This window comes from Salarias fasciatus, chromosome 2 (assembly GCF_902148845.1).
Source record: "Salarias fasciatus chromosome 2, fSalaFa1.1, whole genome shotgun sequence".
NCBI classification, from domain to species: Eukaryota; Metazoa; Chordata; class Actinopteri; order Blenniiformes; family Blenniidae; genus Salarias; species Salarias fasciatus.
In genome coordinates, this window is record NC_043746.1 from 35,266,520 (window position 1) to 35,285,563 (window position 19,044).

The 19,044-nt window shown below is 50.3% G+C and overlaps 2 long non-coding RNA genes across 21 annotated transcripts in view; one reads left to right on the forward strand and one right to left on the reverse strand.

Moving 5' to 3' along the window:
* LOC115401851 (uncharacterized) overlaps nucleotides 1-10,036 on the forward strand; it is a 39,733-nt gene extending 29,697 nt beyond the window's left edge. The window contains exon 6 of one of the 8 annotated variants that reach the window (XR_003933010.1): nucleotides 10,024-10,036. This is a non-coding gene — a long non-coding RNA (uncharacterized LOC115401851). Of the gene's footprint in view, nucleotides 1-395; nucleotides 408-1,542; nucleotides 1,554-6,211; nucleotides 6,224-8,878; nucleotides 8,890-9,722; nucleotides 9,737-9,818; nucleotides 9,840-10,014 lie in introns of those variants that run through there. The other 7 variants (XR_003933024.1, XR_003933023.1, XR_003933013.1 and 4 more) reach the window with 7 other exon arrangements.
* LOC115401913 (uncharacterized) overlaps nucleotides 1-13,037 on the reverse strand; it is a 20,194-nt gene extending 7,157 nt beyond the window's left edge. For 3 of the 13 annotated variants that reach the window (XR_003933036.1, XR_003933051.1, XR_003933052.1), the window contains exon 1: nucleotides 12,448-12,459. This is a non-coding gene — a long non-coding RNA (uncharacterized LOC115401913). Of the gene's footprint in view, nucleotides 1-1,612; nucleotides 1,626-3,517; nucleotides 3,536-8,341; nucleotides 8,348-9,033; nucleotides 9,036-9,378; nucleotides 9,390-10,738; nucleotides 10,753-11,350; nucleotides 11,356-12,103; nucleotides 12,107-12,447; nucleotides 12,461-13,024 lie in introns of those variants that run through there. The other 10 variants (XR_003933041.1, XR_003933050.1, XR_003933053.1 and 7 more) reach the window with 9 other exon arrangements.
* Between the last annotated feature and the right edge of the window lie 6,007 nt (nucleotides 13,038-19,044).

The window sequence follows — 19,044 nt, forward strand, 5'->3', positions numbered from 1 at the left end:
TCCTGGAAGAGGCTCTGCAGACTGGGGTGCACCTCCACCTTCCGCTCCTCGGGCTGTAAGAAAGAACGAAAGTCATGTTGGGACCCGTGGAGAGAAAGCAGAGGCATTTCCTTCAGAGTGAGTATCCACAAACTTCGTCATTTGACTGGCTGATGAGATGATCAATATTCTCTCAGATGGCGTCTCGATGACGGAATGACCACGGCACGGTGCCTGGCATCTCCTCCCGGGTGTGGTGCGGCCTGGGGCGTCGGCTCTCAGAAGAGGTGGTGTCCGGGCTGGCCTGGGGCTCCGGCTCCTGGCCGGCCTGCCTCTCCGGACTGGTGCGGGGTTCCGCCTTGTTGCTGGCCTGATCGGGGTGGGTCAGGTCCAGGCGCGAGACCATCGGTGGACAGGGACCGGTGGCCCTTAGAACGGCCGCTTTCCGGCTGGACCTGAGCATCAGCTCTCGTTTGACTTCGGTGGTCATTTCTCGGTGCGAACGCCGGACGTGTTTCCTCACGTGGAGGGGTGAGGCTCCACAGCCCGGCACTGGCCAGCTCCCGGCTGTCCCTAAGGGAAATATCCGTCTTTGACGCCCGGCTGCCTGCCGGCCACCAGGTGGCGCCTCGCTGTCAAAGAGGGAGCAGGTCCGGGCCCCATGCGCCGGCTGTCCACGAGGGGCCCGGGCGTCGCCCATGCAGATGAGCCAGCATGGGCCTGCCCCCGTCCCTCTGGGTTGAAGGCCCGCACCAGTCCCTTCATCCCAAATAGACATTGAAGAGTGGGGGTCCGGGACCCTCTTTTGCTGTCCCCGTCGGGCTCCTCCTCCCCCCTGTTGGGGGTCCCCGGGGGGGGTGGAGGGGGGGGCGTGTCAATTACAGATAACTTTGTCATTCACGGTCAACCGTTCGTCCCTCGTCCCATATTGACGCGCCTGCCTTTCTATTCATCCCAAAAGGACATTGAAGAGTCGGGGTCCGGGACCCTCTTTTGCGGCCCCAGTTGCCCCCCACCACCGGGGGGGAGGTGGGGGGCAACTGGAAAACCTGTCAATTACAGATAACTTTTTGTCATTCACGGATAACCTGTTGTCCGTTTCGGAGTACCTACTCTTTATCCCAGAAGGATGTCCATATGGGATGAACAAAGGCCTTGCTCCCTTATGGACCTATGCCCAAAATGACACTTCACTATGCCCAAACGGACATCATGTAACATGACATACCCTTTGATGTCCATATAAGATGAAGAAAGGCCTTGTTATGGACCTATGCCCAAAATCACACTTCACTATGCCCAAACGGACATTGCGCAATGCATTATGGGCGATGTCATTCACCGATAACCTGTTGTCCGTTTCAGAGTACCTATTCTTCATCCCAGAAGGACGTCCATATAGGATGAAGAAAGGCCTTCCTCCCTCATGGACCTATGCCCAAAATGACACTTCACTATGCCCAAACGGACATCATGTAACATGACATATCCTTTGATGTCCATATGGGATGAACAAAGGCCTTGCTCCCTTATCCCTTTTCACCTGTTGTCCCCCCCTTCGAGGGGGAGTCTTCTCCAGTTTCAGTTGCTGACTCCACTATTACGAAGGCCTATGAACAAGCTCCGTCCGGACCGGGAGGACACCCCTGTCGGTCCTGCCCGTGGACTGGCTTCGGTTCTACTGCTGGGATCCGTGGTTCTTGTGCTGGACCGTCCAACGGACTGTCCTCAACATAGTCCTAGGCTTTACTTCTTATTGTCTCATGCTAGCTGTTGCCAAAGCTGTCCGTCCCTGGGAGAGGGATCCCTCCATACTGTGGTTCTCCCCAAGATTTCTTCTTTTCCCACTGGGTTTTTGGAGTTTTTTCTTGCCGGATGTGAGGGTCGAAGGCGGTGGTTGCTTCGTTCTGTCTCGTTACTGTAAATATTGACATATTACCATTATGCTTATTCACTGTTTTTACTTTTACCGACAAATGTAACATCTTGAAGCCCTCTGAGGCAACTGTTGTTGTGATACTGGGCTATACAAAAATAAATTGATTGATTGATTGATTATGGACCTATGCCCAAAATGACACTTAACTATGCCCAAATGGACATCGCGCAATACATTATGGGTGATGTCATTTACGGATAACCTTTTGTCCGTTTCAGAGTACCTATTCTTCATCCCAGAAGGACGTCCATATGGGATGAAGAAAGGCCTTGCTCCCTTATGGACCTATGCCCAAAATGACACTTCACTATGCCCAAACGGACATCGTGTAACATGACATACCCTTTGATGTCCATATAGGATAAAGAAAGGCCTTCCTCCCTCATGGACCTATGCCCAAAATGACACTTCACTATGCCCAAACGGACATCATGTAACATGACATACCCTTTGATGTCCATATAAGATGAAGAAAGGCCTTGTTATGGACCTATGCCCAAAATCACACTTCACTATGCCCAAACGGACATCGCGCAATGCATTATGGGCGATGTCATTCACCGATAACCTGTTGTCCGTTTCAGAGTACCTATTCTTCATCCCAGAAGGACGTCCATATAGGATAAAGAAAGGCCTTCCTCCCTCATGGACCTATGCCCAAAATGACACTTCACTATGCCCAAACGGACATCATGTAACATGACATATCCTTTGATGTCCATATGGGATGAACAAAGGCCTTGCTCCCTTATGGACCTATGCCCAAAATGACACTTAACTATGCCCAAATGGACATCGCGCAATACATTATGGGTGATGTCATTTACGGATAACCTTTTGTCCGTTTCAGAGTACCTATTCTTCATCCCAGAAGGACGTCCATATGGGATGAAGAAAGGCCTTGCTCCCTTATGGACCTATGCCCAAAATGACACTTCACTATGCCCAAACGGACATCGTGTAACATGACATACCCTTTGATGTCCATATAGGATAAAGAAAGGCCTTCCTCCCTCATGGACCTATGCCCAAAATGACACTTCAGTATGCCCAAACAGACATCATGTAACATGACATACCCTTTGATGTCCATATAGGATGAAGAAAGGCCTTGCTCCCTTATGGACCTATGCCCAAAATGACACTTAACTATGCCCAAATGGACATCGTGTAACATGACATACTCTTTGACGTCCATATAGGATGAACAAAGGCCTTGCTCCCTTATGGACTTATGCCCAAAATGACAGTTAACGATGCCCAAATTGACATCGTGCAATGCATTATGGGCGATGTCATTCACGGATAACCTGTTGTCCATTTCGGAGTACCTATTCTTCATCCCAGAAGGACGTCCATATAGGATGAAGAAAGCCTTGCTCCCTTATGGACCTTGCCAAACGGGCAACGGGGGCCACAGTCGACGGGTTCCCCGACCCCCCCCCCCTTCAATGTCAATTAGGGAATAATCGAAAAGCAGGTGTGTCAATATGAGACAAGGGACAAACAGTTACCCGTGAATGACAAAAGGTTATCCGTGAATGACATGATTCCCCCCCCCCCCCCCCCCCCCCCCCAACCTCCCCCCGGGACCCTCACCGGGCGGCGGGAGCAACGGGGCCACAAATGAGGGTCCCGGACCCCCACTCTTCAATGTCAATTTGGGATGAATAGAAATTCAGGTGTGTCAATATGGGGCTTTGCCTCTACTGGGCAATACTTACTAAGTGTTCACTGGACAAGTGCTTATTCCGAAATAGCCATTGCCCATCCCCCACCCTTGAACCTGCCCATCCCCCACCTTTGAACCTGAGGTGGGGGATGGGCACAGATTAACTTGAGTCAGGAGTCAAGAGGAAAAGAAATCTTCACTCTGACACTTGGTCTGAAATTTTCTAAGTGTAGCGTGGACAAGTGCAATAATGAAAGAGATATCTGTTATTGAATGAGAAAATTGTCCACAATGAAACCGAAATTCAGGTTGGTGCCAACACAATTCAACTCTTTATTATCAATCATTACAGTGTAGACATCTACTCTGTCATGTTTGATCAAGATTCAATTAACGGCCTTGAAATGTAGAGCAATTTTTAATTGTTTCTTCATTAAAACCCAAAGTGACATTTAGTTGTCCAAGAATGACAAGTGTGCATAGAACTTGGTAGAATATTCAGTCATCTTTTAACTTTGAAAGCTCATTTTTTTAGCATGTTGATTAGCGGTATTTGCTAATGAAGAATATCAAGTTGGTTTTGAAGAATTTCAAGAAAAAAAGGTCAAAATGGCTTAAAAAATTGTAATTTGTTTGGTTTGTCTATATCAGATAAAAGGGAGGTGTACTCTGATTGACATTGTCCATATAAAATCCTAGATTAATCAGTCATCTTTTAACTTAGAAAGTTCAATTTTTAGTATGTTGATCAGGAGTATGTGCTGATTTAGGATATGTTGGTGATTTTGAAGAATTTCAAGAGAAAAGGGTCAAAATGGCTTAAAAAAATAATTTTTAGTATGTTGATCAGGAGCATGTGCTGATGTAGGATGTGTTGTTGATTTTGGAGAATTTCAAGAAAAAAGGCTCAAAATGGCTTAAAATGGTAATTTGGTTTGTCTATATCGGATAAAAGCGCAGTACTCTCTGATTGACATTGTCCATATAAAATTCTAGATTAATCAGTCATTTTTTAACTTGGAAAGCTCATTTTTTAGTACGTTGATCAGGAGTGTGTGCACGCCAGTGATTTCTTTGTGCGTTATGATTAATTTCCTAAATAAAGTTTTGGCTTCTGAAATCCGACTTTTTAAACGGTTCTGATGGAGCTGAATGCTTATCTGGACGATGCGGCTTCACACCAAACCATTTCACTGTAAATCTGGACGACCCGCGGCGTCTGGAGATAAAAAAATTAGATTCAATGTAACGCCAGTTTTGTGTCACATGCGTAAATGCGGACAAAGACACACACCCTCCCCTACTGTACAACATGAAGGCAACTGGAATGAATCAGTGACTTAAGGAGTCATCTGCAGCACTGTCATTGATACCTGTAATATAATGCTAGCATGCATGAATACGCACGGCTCTGTGGAGAGCTCAGCTCCAGCTGGAGCTTAAAAAAAGAAAAAAATAACCGATAGTATTAACCGGTCAAAGTTCCTGTTATCGGTTAACGGTTAAGCGGTTAACCATGTGCATTCCTAATTCAAACACAGGAAGTGCTTTGAAGTGACCTGAAACAATGCCAACTTACTGCTTCTGTATATAACTGAGATTCAGTGTGGCATGTAGGGGTGTCCTCAGATAGTCGACGATTCGACGATTCGTTCGAAGGGGCCTGATTCAACGGCCAATCACGCAGTCGAAGCATCGAAAAAATGTGATTATTAAACGAGGACCATTCCATCACAGCTGTATGCTGAATGACTGATTTTACATAGAATTGCCTCGTTTTTTCCCCCAAATAAACATGATATAAAGCCTATTTGATATACATGTTAGCCTATCAAATATACTGTGGAAAAATTTACTTAACTTGTAGTTTTATTCAATATTCTATCTGTTTAGTGTTTGTGAATGAACCACCATGGTGAGTGGCACAATCCCATTTTGCACAGAGCTCCGTCACAGAGCAGCGTCTGGTGGTGATTTGGCTGAACTTTAAAAGTCTTACAATGTCGGAAAAAAACAGAACTTCAGACCAAGTCAAAGATGATCCAAACAAAGTCAAATGCAGATTGTGTCCTTTCATATCACTTCACAACAACATGGCTTTCCACCTTAAATGGGTCAGTAGCCAGATAATTGGGCTATTAAAAGAAGGTTCTGTTACTCAATTCTCATTTTTAATGCTGACTTTTATTTCGTTTAATTGTAATATTTTAGGTTATTATTATATTATTATTTTTATTTATCGAAAAGGCTAATTCTATTTACTTTAGTGTTTGTTTTTGCATGGATGTTGCGCTGCGAAACGGACCGACACAGTGCAATTAAGCCTATTTCATTTAATTTGAGCAGATAATGTGAGAAACTGTTTAGCCAAAAAATGTGAGCTTATCTGCAGAGATTATAGACATAAATAAATGACATGCTGTAGCCCGTTTGTTAGAAGAGGGTTTGGTTCTGGTCATTTGAACTATACTTCATTTGTTTGATGTTTACCGACACTTTGTTCCAGTCTGTGTTTCAGTGTGTAGGAAAAAAATAAGTGTTGTTTTACCTGGCTGCGCTGTTTTTTTTTTTGTTTTTTTTTTTTAATTATTTGTATTTTTTATTATTATTAGTGCAATCAGGGCCGGCTGTGGGTATAGGCGCCCCAACGCTCCGTGTGCTGTGTGAGCACCGCTCTGCATTGTGCTGCGCTGCTCCGACTCCCCGCTCTGCAGCCTCCCCCCCCCCCCCCCCCCCCCCCCCCCCCCCCCCGCTCCGCCAAACAAGATGATAGATTCGACTATCAGTCGACTATTGGCAGAATCGGACGAATCAGATTCGACTATGGAAATTCTTGGTCGGGGACACCTCTAGTGGCATGTATGTGTTTTTGTGTGTTTGCATGATCATGGTGTGCGAGACCAGTGTTTGGCATATGAGGACAACAGTGAGAACCAATACTTTAGTACAGAGACCTGTGTGTGTCTGTGTGTGGCGCAGTAATGGTTTAAAAGGACGGAGTGAGGCATACAAGGCCATACAGTAAAATACAGTATGTCACATCAGTTTTGCATGATTTAAAATCTTGGTTTATGACAGAAGCAGTTATATAGGATCAAATTTCACTGTTTTCATCAAGTAATGCCTCTTGTCATTGAGGAGAAACAGTAAATATTGTGAAGCTGTCCAGTAATGTTGAGATAATACATTTTCTAACAGATTCTGGAATGTCAGAATTTAACATTGTTTGATAGATAATGCAACATGTTTTTTTTGGATCAATTTTATTCAGTGTTTAATCTGTTGGTTGGTATTTGTTCAGTTTTCATGTCAGCTTCAGTAGTTTTTGGTCAAGTGCGGTCAGGTTTTGCACACAGCAGGCGTGTCTCTCGCATTTCTAATCAAAAGTGTGTCAGTACAGCAGTGACGTTATTAGGATGCCAGGTGTGGGTGGGCATTTGTCTTACCAGCGGGGCAAAGGTCCAAATCCAGCGGTGGTTGCTGCTGACATGGACTGTCGGACGGGGGTGGGGGGCTACCGTGACGGAGTGTCGGTCGGACCACCAGTAGGACCGCTCAGCTGAGTTGGGCGGGGGTTGCGCGCGACTGACACGGAGCCTCGGACTGGGGGGGAGCTTTGGAAGGTGGAGGGGGACTTTCAGCCCGGGCGGGGGGGGGGGGGTTGGCGACTGACAGGGATCGGACCGGGGGTGAGCGGGACTGAGCAGACACTACAAATACTTCCGCTAGTCACGACACATGAATGGGCACGCCCCGTCCCCCCCCCCCCCCCCCCCCCCCCGGTAACGCCCTACAGTATAGTGTGTCAGTGCAGATTCACAACAGGAGGTGCTTTAAAATAACCTGAAACAATGCCAACTTACTGCTTCTGTATGTAACTGAGATTCAGTGTGGCATGTGTTTGTGTTTTTGTGTGTTTGCATGATCATGGTGTGCGAGACCAGTGTTTGGCATATGAGGACAACAGTGAGAACCAATACTTTAGTACAGAGACCTGTGTGTGTATTTGTGTGTTACAATACAATTTAAACCCCTCTGATCTATTTCTGCTTTCATTGAGCTTTAAACAATCAATATATTGCATTACACAATTGAACAACATGTACTATTCAAATAAAATGCCTGTACTATGCTCTTCTGTTACACACTTTTCAGGCAGAAACTTGGACACTCCTGAAGCTGACGAAAACATGGACACTCCTGAAGCAGATCGATTGCTCCCTGTGCATAATGGTATGGTCAAGTTGAATTCTAATACTCATCAAGTTTATACTATCCAGTCATCATCATCAGATCAACATGTAAGGACAGAGACAAAGTTAAAAGTTTTTACAATGAGAAGAAGTGGAAAAGTCAACATATCGATGAACAAAACATACAACCTTTTGCAGTGCAAACAGTTTTATGGAATAACAGATGTATGTGTACAGGAAGTATGTCATCTTTTATTGCAATTGGTACACAACTGAGTGGCAAACAAAACTCCCATTAATTCTCACGGTTCGCCATTGATATCCAGTTTAAATAAAAACGTAGTCAGCCATACTAATAATTATGTAATCTTGTTTGTTTTCAGTACGCAAAGGCAGAACAAGAAGACCATGGACCAAAGTGGAGAAAAATGCTGTGCTGAGAGTCTCACATAAAGAAATCCACATTGAAGAAGGAGTGCTTGGTTTGCATAGAATGTGAACAGCCAGCACTGAAGAGCCGAAGAGATATGCCAGAACATTAGAGACTACTTGAGAAACGGGGGGCTGACTTTTAAGCCCCAAAAGTTTCATCCACACTGAAGAGGAATATGGCCAGAAGCCAAAATTTCACTGGTCGGAATCACTCAAGGTGGAAAAGTTTCACTATTTTGAGCAGACATCAAACTTCCGGCCCGCATTTCAGCTGTATCCAGTCTGCAAGAATATATTGTAGCGGCTGCTGCAGCGGACTTATATAGTGGGCCTCCCTGAGAGGCGGATTCCCCTGGAACTTTTGTGGAAGGACTCTGGGGTAGGGGGGTCTCCGGGGCGAAAGTTAGTTCCTGTTGCTCTGTTTCGGGCGCGAGCGACGCGCATGTACTAAAACGCCTTTAACTGGACCACTTGTGCTAATAAACGAGCCACAAACTGGGTATACGTCTGAGCCTCCTTTTCCTGGACTGCTACACTGGTGTCAGAAGAAAAAGTTGCGACTGGAAAACTTACGAGAGACTTTGTTGCGGTAAGAAGATCCCATCACGCCTCGACCGCTAGCCAGTTAGCTTCAGGCTATCAGTTTGGTAGCATGTTTAGCAGCGCCGGAGCGAAGATTAAAGCCGAGCCGCGAGACGCAGCTCTGGATATTAAAGCCGAGCCGCAGGATGCAGCTCTGGACTGTGTGATTGTTGAGCAGCCGCACCCCCACCCACGCATGAGTGATACGGTGATCCGCGGGGACGTCGGGACGACACCGCTATCCTCCGCTGCTTCATCGGCGTCGGGCGGTTGCCATGGCGACGCGCCTCCGCCACCGTCGGCTATCTCGGTGAGGACGCCAAAATACTCCGGTGGGTCGGACTGGGAATCATTTCAAGCTCAATTTGAACTTTTGGCCGATGCTAGACAGTGGGGAAGAGAAGATAAAGCGCTGCAGTTGGCTCTGTGCTTGGAGGGAGATGCCCTGTCCTGTCTGCTGCTTCTCGACCCTGCTCAGAGACGGTGTTATGATGCCCTTGTGGGGGCCCTCGGGAGGAGGTTCGGGAGGTGGTCGCAGCCCTCGTTGTTAAAAAATTAACTGAGGGGGAGGTGCAGAAAACCCGGAGAGTCACTCCGGGTGCTGGCTAATGACATCGAGGGCCAGGTGCAGCGCGCATATGGTCATTTGTCCGCGGATACACGAAGCGAGCTGGCCACGGACCTGTTCATCGGAGCCATCTCCCCACCTAGCCTGCGTGTACAGGTACAGCTCCTGCACCCTAAGTCACTGCAGGGGGCACTGGAGGCCGCTGTGGAGAGGGAGAGCCTGGAGAGTGCAGCTGGTGGCGGTGGACAGGAAGGAGGGGCTCACCTGGTGCGGTCTGTGTCAGGGCGCCCAGCTGGTGAGGAAACGCCGGCGTGGGCATCTGAGATGACAGAGCTGCTGAGGGCAGTGACTCTGCAGGGCCCGCCGGGCTCAGGCCCAGGTCGAGTGCGGGTCTGCTGGAGATGTGGTGAGCCTGGCCACATCCGCAGAGAATGCCCTAACACCCGTCGAGAGCAGGGAAACGGCGCTGGGTCCGCATTGGCGGGGACATGCGGACCACCGTCGTCGCCGCTACCCCGACTCCGCTAACCTGCACCCGTCAACCAGTGGGAGGAGCCCAACGGCCCAGCCAGGGGGGAGGGGCTCCATCCCCCCCAGAAGCAGACGACGGCGGTGCCCCACCGGTGGTGGTGGGGTGGGTTCGTGGGAGCTCCGGAAGCGGGGGCTCCTGCCATGTAGCTGTCTCTGTCCAGGGGGTACCGACTGTGGGCCTGGTGGACACGGGGTCGTCGGTGACGCTGGTGAGACCGGACATTCTGCCCAGGGGGACCCAACTCGAACCCACGACAGTCCAGCTCCGCACGGTCACGGGCCAGTTGGCCCCCACGGCGGGGAGGGGGTACCTGTGGTTGTGTGTGGGAGGCCTGTGTGTCCACCATCCAGTTTGGGTGGCAGATGTTCAGGACTGCTGCATCCTGGGGCTGGACTTCCTCCAGGACACTGGGTGTCTGCTGGACATAGGCAGGGGTGTGCTTAGCTTTCCAGGAGGCCCCACAGTTGCCATGGGCCCCCTAGCTCCTGGGCCCCCACCCTCGGCCCGGCTCGTCCAGACGCTGAGAGCCCCTGAACATTCCTCCTGCCCCGACCCCCCCGTGGTTAGCCAAACCCCGAAGTCTGCTGTTCCCATGGACCCCTCCCTGACCTCCTTCGCCCCTGCGCCCCCCTCCATGAGGCCCGTTTCCCCCACCAGCCCCGCCCCCTTTCAGCAGTTGTCTCCCCTGGCCCCTGTGTTCACCCCATTGCCTGCCCTCACAGCCCTGTCCTCCGGGCCAGTGCCCCTGTCCCCTCATCCGTCCCCTGTTGTCTCTTCCCCCTCTACCGAGCCTGCCACCGTGCGTCCTGTGGCGGGGGTGTGGAGGGAGGAGTATGGAGACCTGGAAGACCAGCAGCAGGAGCAGCTGAGACAGCTGCTGGGGGAGTTTCAGGACAGTTTCGCAATGAGCGAGACCGAGGTGGGTAGAACCCATTTGGCGGAACATGCCATTGATACTGGGTCAGCGCGGCCCATCAAGGGCCACCCACGCCGCATTCCCCTTGCTCGCCAGCAAGCATGTGACAAAGCTGTTGATGGACTGCTGCGGGCTGACTTTATCGAGCCATCTGACAGCCCCTGGGCGGCACCAGTGGTCATGGTCCCGAAGAAGAATGCTGGAGACTGGCGCTTCTGTGTGGACTACAGACGGCTGAATGATGTGACCACAAAGGACTCATACCCCCTACCCCGCATTGACGAGTCCCTGGACTTGGTGTCCGGCTCTTCGTGGTTCACCACTCTGGACCTCAAGAGCGGATATTACCAGGTGCCTCTCTCCCCTGAGTCCCACCCCAAGTCCGCCTTCTGTACCGGCCGGGGCTTGTGGCAGTTCAAGGTCCTCAGCTTCGGGTTGTGCAATGCCCCAGCCACTTTTGCCCGGCTTATGGACAAGGTGTTGGCCGATATCCCCCGCCAGGAGTGCCTGGTGTACCTGGATGACATTCTCGTACACGGGCGCTCCTTCGAGGCTGCCCTGGGGTCCCTGAGGCGGGTCCTGGAGAGAATCAGGGCGGCAGGCCTGAAACTACATCCGGAAAAGTGCCATTTTATGAGACGAACAGTGACATTCTTGGGGCACGTCCTGGGCGCGGATGGCATCGGCACCATGAGGGAAAAAGTACAGGCTGTGAGGGACTGGCCCACCCCTCGTGACCAGGGACAGCTGAAAAGCTTCCTAGGGCTGGCCTCCTACTACCGGAGACACGTGCGGGGCTTCGCCACTATTGCCTCGCCCCTGTACCGGTTGCTTGAGAAAGACAGAGACTTTGTGTGGTCGGAGGGGTCCCAGGAGGCGTTCCTCGGGCTGAAGCGGGCGCTGTGCGAGGCTCCAGTACTCGCCCCACCTGACTCCGCCCTGCCCTTCATTCTGGATACCGATGCCAGCAGTACGGGGGTGGGAGGTGTCCTATCCCAACCATGGCCCGGGGGGGAGAGGGTGGTCGCATACTTCAGCCAGAGGCTCACAAAGCCAGAGAGGAACTACTGCGTCACCCGCCGTGAGCTCCTGGCGGTGGTGCTCTCTGTCAGACACTTCAAATACTACCTATGCGGCCTCCCCTTCCTATTAAGGACTGACCACTCTGCCTTACAGTGGTTGATGACTTTCCGGGAGCCTGAGGGGCAGGTCGCCAGGTGGTTGGAAGAGCTGCAAGGATACAACTTCAAGGTGGAGCACCGACCTGGGGCTCGCCATGCCAACGCCGACGCCCTCTCACGCCGCCCGTGTGCAGCAGAAGGATGCGGATACTGCGAGCGCAGGGAGACACGGGAGCAGGAGCGGCGGACGGAGGGAGGTGAATGTGCGGCTGTCAGTCAAGTCGACTCGGTCATCTGTCGGGAAGTGCAGGCGGTGTCGGACACAGAGTGGAGACAAAAACAAGAGTGCGACGCAGACCTACTGCCTGTGTTGGAGTGGGTAGAGTGCCGGCAGCGTCCTCCGTGGGAGGTAGTGGCGCCACTTTCCAAGGCTACCAGAGGTCTATGGGCCATGTTTGACTCACTGAGGGTGGCACAAGGTGTGCTGCAGCGTGCATTCAAGACGGCGGCCACGGGAGAGGAGCAGTGGCAGGTGGTGGTGCCGAGGGGCCTGCAGGAGGCGGTGCTTAAGGCCATGCATGGGTCAGGCGGCTGTGGACATTTTGGGGTCACCAAAACACTGAAGCGCCTGCGTCAACGCTTTTACTGGGGGCGGCAGAAGAGAGACGTGGAGGACTTCTGCCGTCGCTGTGACCCCTGCGTTGCCCGCAAAGGTCCAACTGGGCGTTCACAGGCACCACTTCAGCAGTTCCCGGTGGGATGCCCCATGGACAGGGTGGGAATCGACATCACAGGACGGTACCCTCTGTCTGACGACGGTAACCGCTACGTCCTCTTGGTCATTGACTACTTTACTAAGTGGCCAGAGGCGTACGCCATCCCAAACCAGGAAGCCGAGACAGTCGCTGATGCCCTGGTGGAAGGCATGATAAGTCGGTTTGGTGTGATGGCGTCCCTACATAGTGATCAGGGTACGAACTTTGAATCCAGGGTGTTCGCGGCTGTGTGCGAACGCCTGGGCATCCACAAGACTCGCACCACCCCACTGCATCCACAGAGTGATGGACTGGTGGAGCGTTTCCACCGGAACCTCGGAGACCAGCTGGCCATCGTCACCTCCCGCCACCAGCGAGATTGGGACAAATCAATCAATCAATCAATCAATCAATCAAATTTTATTTCTAAAGCGCCTTCCAACTGCCAAACGGAGCACAAGGCGCTTAACAGAGTAAAACAAAATAAATAAGTAAAAACACTTTAAGACACAAAGTACTAAAAGGGGGCTAAACATCAAACGCTAAATGAAAAAGGTGCGTTTTCAGATGACATTTAAAAACATTAAGTGCAGTGATAGACGTTAAATCCAGAGGAAGAGAGTTCCAGAGCTTCGGGCCAAGAACAGCAAAAGAGCGGTCACCAAACTTTCTATATCTCGCCCTGGGGACAACCAAGGAGGTGTGGCTTGACGAGCGTAGAGTCCTGGCAGGTTGATAAATTTGCAACAGCTCTGAGATGTAAGGGGGGGCATACCCATTAGTAGCCATAAACACAAACACCAGAATCTTGTACTGGACTCGGAACCGCACCGGAAGCCAGTGGAGAGCTTGAAGGACCGGAGTAATGTGTGAGTATTTTGAGGAGTTGGAGATGAGACGAGCTGCTGCGTTCTGAACCAACTGAAGTTTATGGAGGAGTGAGAGATTCAGTCCAGCGTAAAGGGCGTTACAATAGTCAAGTCTTGAGCTGATGAGAGCATGAGCGGCCTTCTCTAAATCTGCCCGAGACAACAATGGCTTAACTCTGCTCAGAAGCCTTAGTTGGAAAAAGCCCGCCCTCACAACAGAACTGATTTGCTTTTCAAAGTTAAGTTCATTGTCAAAAATCACACACAGATTCCTCACAGCAGAAGCAAATTGTGGGGTGGATGAACCAAAATCTGGGGAACTGTGGGTTGGGTCAGAACTGAAGTGGATATATTCAGTCTTTTCCCCATTCAAATGAAGGAAATTCTGTGACAACCACTGTTTGATGGTGTGGAGACAGTTATTGAGGGGATCTAACGCAGAGCGATCATTATAGATAACTGGAAGATAAATCTGGAGATCGTCTGCATAAAAGTGAAATTGGATGTTGTGACTGGAGATAAGTCGACCAAGCGGTAGCATATATAATGAAAACAGAATGGGACCAAGAATAGAGCCTTGAGGCACTCCAGACGAGAGAGGAGCAGCAGAAGACGCAAACTCATTTATATGTACCGTGAAGGATCTGTTTGAGAGATAGGAGGAAAACCACTTGAGAACCGCACCCTGCAGGCCTACAGTGTGTTGAAGTCTGGAAATGAGGATGGAATGATCCACGGTATCAAAGGCAGCGGTAAGATCTAATAACACCAAGACAACAGAACTTCTGTTGTCTAGAGCTGTCAATATATCATTATGGACCCTCAACAACGCAGACTCGGTGCTATGTCTCGACCTGAAGCCTGATTGAAATTTGTCCGCAATGCCATTAGAATTAAGGTGAGAGAGAAGCTGCGAAAAAACAAGCTTCTCCATCAGTTTGGACAAAAAAGGCAGGTGAGAGATAGGACGGAAGTTAGATAAGAGGGAGGGATCCAGACCGGGTTTTTTAAGCAATGGTTTTACGATGGCGTGCTTGAGAGCAGCTGGCACAATGCCCAAACTAAAACAGCTGTTTATGAAGGAAACAAGGCATGGGCCTAAGATGTCAACAGCTTCCTTCATAATATGAGTAGGGACAGTGTCTAGTGCACAAGTTGTCGACTTCAACCCCTGGACAGCTATTTTGAGGTCCACAAGAGTAACAGGGTCAAAACTCTCAAACACACATTGTGCAGCAGAAATGGATGTGAAGGCTGTAGGAACAGGTGTAATCGCTTGCCTAATAGACATAACTTTGTCCAAAAAATATTGCTTAAAAGCATTGCAGGTTTGTTCAGAAACGTCATTCAGAGCAACAGACACAGGGTTAATTACAGAATTAATGGTTTTGAACAGTACTCCAGGGCGGTGGCTATTGCTCCTGATGAGATTGGAGAGGTACTGCCTTTTAGAATCCCCTACTGCCCTCTGAAAGGCGGTGAGGCTGTCCCTAAAAATGTCCAGTGACACCTGTAACCTGTCTTTCTTCCATTTGCGCTCCGCTTGTCTGCACCGACGCCTCAGGGCTCGAGTTGTGTCATTGAGCCAGGGGACAGAGGTAGATCTAGTAGTCACAGTCTTAAAAGGTGCTACAGAGTCCAGGATCTGGGAGCAGGTGGAGTGGAAGGCGGAAAGGAAGCGGTCTGGACATAAAGGAGATGTCAGTTCAGGAGCAGAGCAAAGGCCAGATGCAGAAAAGGCAGCCGAAAAGTCCTTTACAGCAGATGAGGTAAAGATGCGGCGGCGTTGGGGGGCAGTTGGCGTGGGCGCAGGTGGAACAGCGCAGATGCCAAACTGTATAAGAGAGTGATCGGTGATGGGAAGAGCTGACAACTCACAGATTGATACTGTGATCCCCCGAGAGATAATTAAGTCCAATGTATGACCTAACCTGTGAGTGGGACCAGATATAGACTGTGTGAGATCCAGAGAGTTTAGGAGAGATTTAAAGTTATTGGCCAACTCATCTGAGGGGCAGCAGACATGGATGTTAAAGTCCCCACAGATTAGGATGTTATCAAACTTTGGCATAAACTCTGCTAGAAACTCGGAAAACTCACTCAGGAAATCCTTTTTCAGTTTAGGTGGCCGATAAATGACAGCACACAGAATGGGACAGGGCAGAGTCAATACAAACATTTGGAGCTCAAAGCTGGAGTACCCCCTGGTGGACAGTTGGCGGCAGTTCAAGGACTGCTTGTATACGGTGGCTATCCCTCCAGCCCTTCCCGTTTGTCTCGGGGAGTTTAGGAACAGGTAGCCGGAGGGGAGGAGCTCCGAGAACAGACTGACATCACCTGGTGGCAGCCACGTTTCCACGAGGAAGAAGAAATCCAGATTGCGGGAGGAGATGATATCATTGAAGACAAACGTTTTCTTGTTGATCGATCTGGCGTTGCAAAACCCCATGCGGAGCGAGGACGAGGCGGCAGGCAGCGCTGTCATACGAGTAATCGGGCGGAGGTTTTCCAGGACACGGCCGCGCGAGGATTTCTCCCACCAACACCAATTTGGGGTAGAGATGGCGGAGTCCGGGCCAACAGGAAGAAGCCAGCGGTAACATTACCGAGCTCTACTGGGGACGGCGCAGGCAGGTCCAATCAGCTCACTAGTCCAAGGCAGGTTCAGGTAGGATCGAAGCTTGACATGTAGCCCTCCTCTCCGACCACGTCTTCTGCGGCGCTTACTGCCTGGACGCCAACAGGCAGGGCGACTGAGGAAGGCAGGAATTGATGACAGCAGTGGTGGCGGAGGGTTGTGGAATTTCCCGTTAACAGGATGATTAAACGGAAAACGCAGTTCTAGAAGCGTAGCTCGGTCATATGTAACGGCCGATGACACGACTACAAATCCATAAGACAGCAGGACACAGAGGAGAAAGCGGACTGCCAGACACAGCGGCGCCATCTTGACTCCTCCTCCAGTCTCCATCAGGAGGAGGGACAAACATCTGCCACTCGTGCTTATGGCTTGCCGCTCCGCAGTACAGGAGTCCACAGAGTGCACGCCGGCACTCCTTATGCTGGGCAGGGAGCTGCGCACCCCGGCTGAGCTGGCCTTCGGTCGCACACCTGATGCCCCGGCTGTTCCCACCGGGCCGGAATATGCAAGGAAACTACAGGACCGTCTGGACTCAGCACACAGTTTTGCTCGGGAGCGGCTGCAGGAGGCCGGTGTGAAACAGAAGCGCTACTATGACGTGACGTCTCGGGGAAGGGACTTCACGGTGGGTGAGCTTGTCTGGGTCTACAACCCAGTGAGGAAGAAAGGACGTAGTCCCAAGCTGGACTGCAAGTGGACAGGTCCCTGCAGGGTGCTGGAGAGGTTGGGAGAGGTTGTGTACCGAGTGCAGTTGCCCCCACGGAAGAGGAGTGTGGCCCTCCACAGAGACAGACTGGCCCCCTACCGGGGTGGGCCTCCCTCTCCCACCTCGGTTACACTGTCGACCCCTCCCACCTCCCCAGTTGCACCCCAGGACGGCCACGGGTCCGCGTCCCTTGCCTCTCCGCCGCCCTTGTCCCATGCCTCCCCCGTGCAGGCTGATGTACTGGGCCCCAGCCCTGGTCCCCCACCCCCATCCCCTACAGGGTCACGGCCAAAGCGGCAGGTGAGGCCCCCGGCTCACTTGCAGGACTTTGTTGTGTCTGTGGACTAAAGTGTGTGAAACTGGAAAAAAAAAAAAAAAAGCTAGTGTTTTTGGTCTGTTCATGAAAATTTGTTACTGATTTGTTGATGGGTTGTTGCACTGTTTACTTTGATTCTGAAGTTGTTGTTACTGTGGCTCTTATTTTTTTTGTGTGTGAATATGATTTTGTTTACGAGCATTTTGCACTTGTCCTCTTGCTGCCTTCTCTTTCGCCGGGTTTATTTCCACTTGTTGTTTGACCGTTGTCTCCCGAGGCTGTCCTCGAGGGCGAGGACTTTTGTTGGGGGGGGGTAGTGTAGCGGCTGCTGCAGCGGACTTATATAGTGGGCCTCCCTGAGAGGCGGATTCCCCTGGAACTTTTGTGGAAGGACTCTGGGGTAGGGGGGTTTCCGGGGCGAAAGTTAGTTCCTGTTGCTCTGTTTCGGGCACGAGCGACGCGCATGTACTAAAACGCCTTTAACTGGACCACTTGTGCTAATAAACGAGCCACAAACTGGGTATACGTCTGAGCCTCCTTTTCCTGGACTGCTACAATATTATATCCCTATCAGAGAGGGGAGACAGAGGAGACAGATGGCACGGAGAGAGGACAGAGAGGAGGTGTAGACGGGAGACAAAGAGGAGACAGAGAGAGAACAGGGAGAGGATATGGAAACAGGAGACACAGAGGAGACAAACATGACAGAGATTATATGGAGAGGAGACGGAGAGAGGACAGAAGTCGGACAGAATAGAAAGAGAGTAGCCTCGTAAACCAGCCCCGCCCACTCCTTATCCACATTTGGATTTTGGCGCTAGGCTCAGTCTGGGCACGCGCCCATAGAAAGAGAACGCGACGGAGCCGTGAAGTGGCCGAGCCAATCAGCGTTGCTGCTTTTTTTGGGGCGAATTCCAGTGGCTAAACCGGAAGTGACGCCATCACTGCGCGTCGCGGAGATTACGGAGATAAACTTTAAGCATCGTCTGAAAGCTGCAATAAGTAAAGTTATAGCCAAAATACCAAGTATTACAACAATCAAGCAAGAGCCACAGTCTGCGCTTGGTGAGTTTTCGCATGTCTTTGCGTGTAGAGAAGCTAGAGCTAAAGAGCTAAAGCTAACCCTTAGAGAAGCTAACGCGTTTTGATGACATTTGTTTTAAAGCACTCAAGTATGCTGTCAGTAACTGACACCCCCTGCACGAAGTTTCTATGGGCTCATGCCCAGACTGAGCCCAGCTCCAAAATCCAAATGTGGATGGGGAGTGGGCGGGGCTGGTTTACGACACTAGAAAGAGAGGGGACAAAAAAGAAAGAGAGGGGACAGAAAGGAGACAGAGAGGATGGAGAGAGGACAGATATAGGACAGAAAGAGGAGAGCGAGAGAGAACAGAAAGGGGACAGTGGCAAAAGAGAGGACAAAGGGGACAGAAAGAAGACAGAGGAAAGACCAAAATAAGTGTGAGGAAGTAGCAGAGTTGCAGTGCACGCATGAAGAAGCCGATGCACGTGTGTTTCTTCATGCATTCCATGCAGCTAATGTTGGCTCACAGACCTGTATGTAAGATGGATTTTGGTTCACCCTGAGTATTCTTAATGTTTAAAAAATTGATATAGGGCAGATGTTCAGAACATTCTTTGCTGTTAATTGATGTTCATTGTTATAAGTAATAAAGTGTGATCCATTCTTGACTATTGTCATTTCTAATTGTGATACTTAAGTGTTCTTAAGAATAGTTACATCAATATGTAATGCTATACAAAAATTGAAGGCTTCAAGTAGACCCTGTGATTGGTATCAGCCCAAAAAATCCTAAATGTAT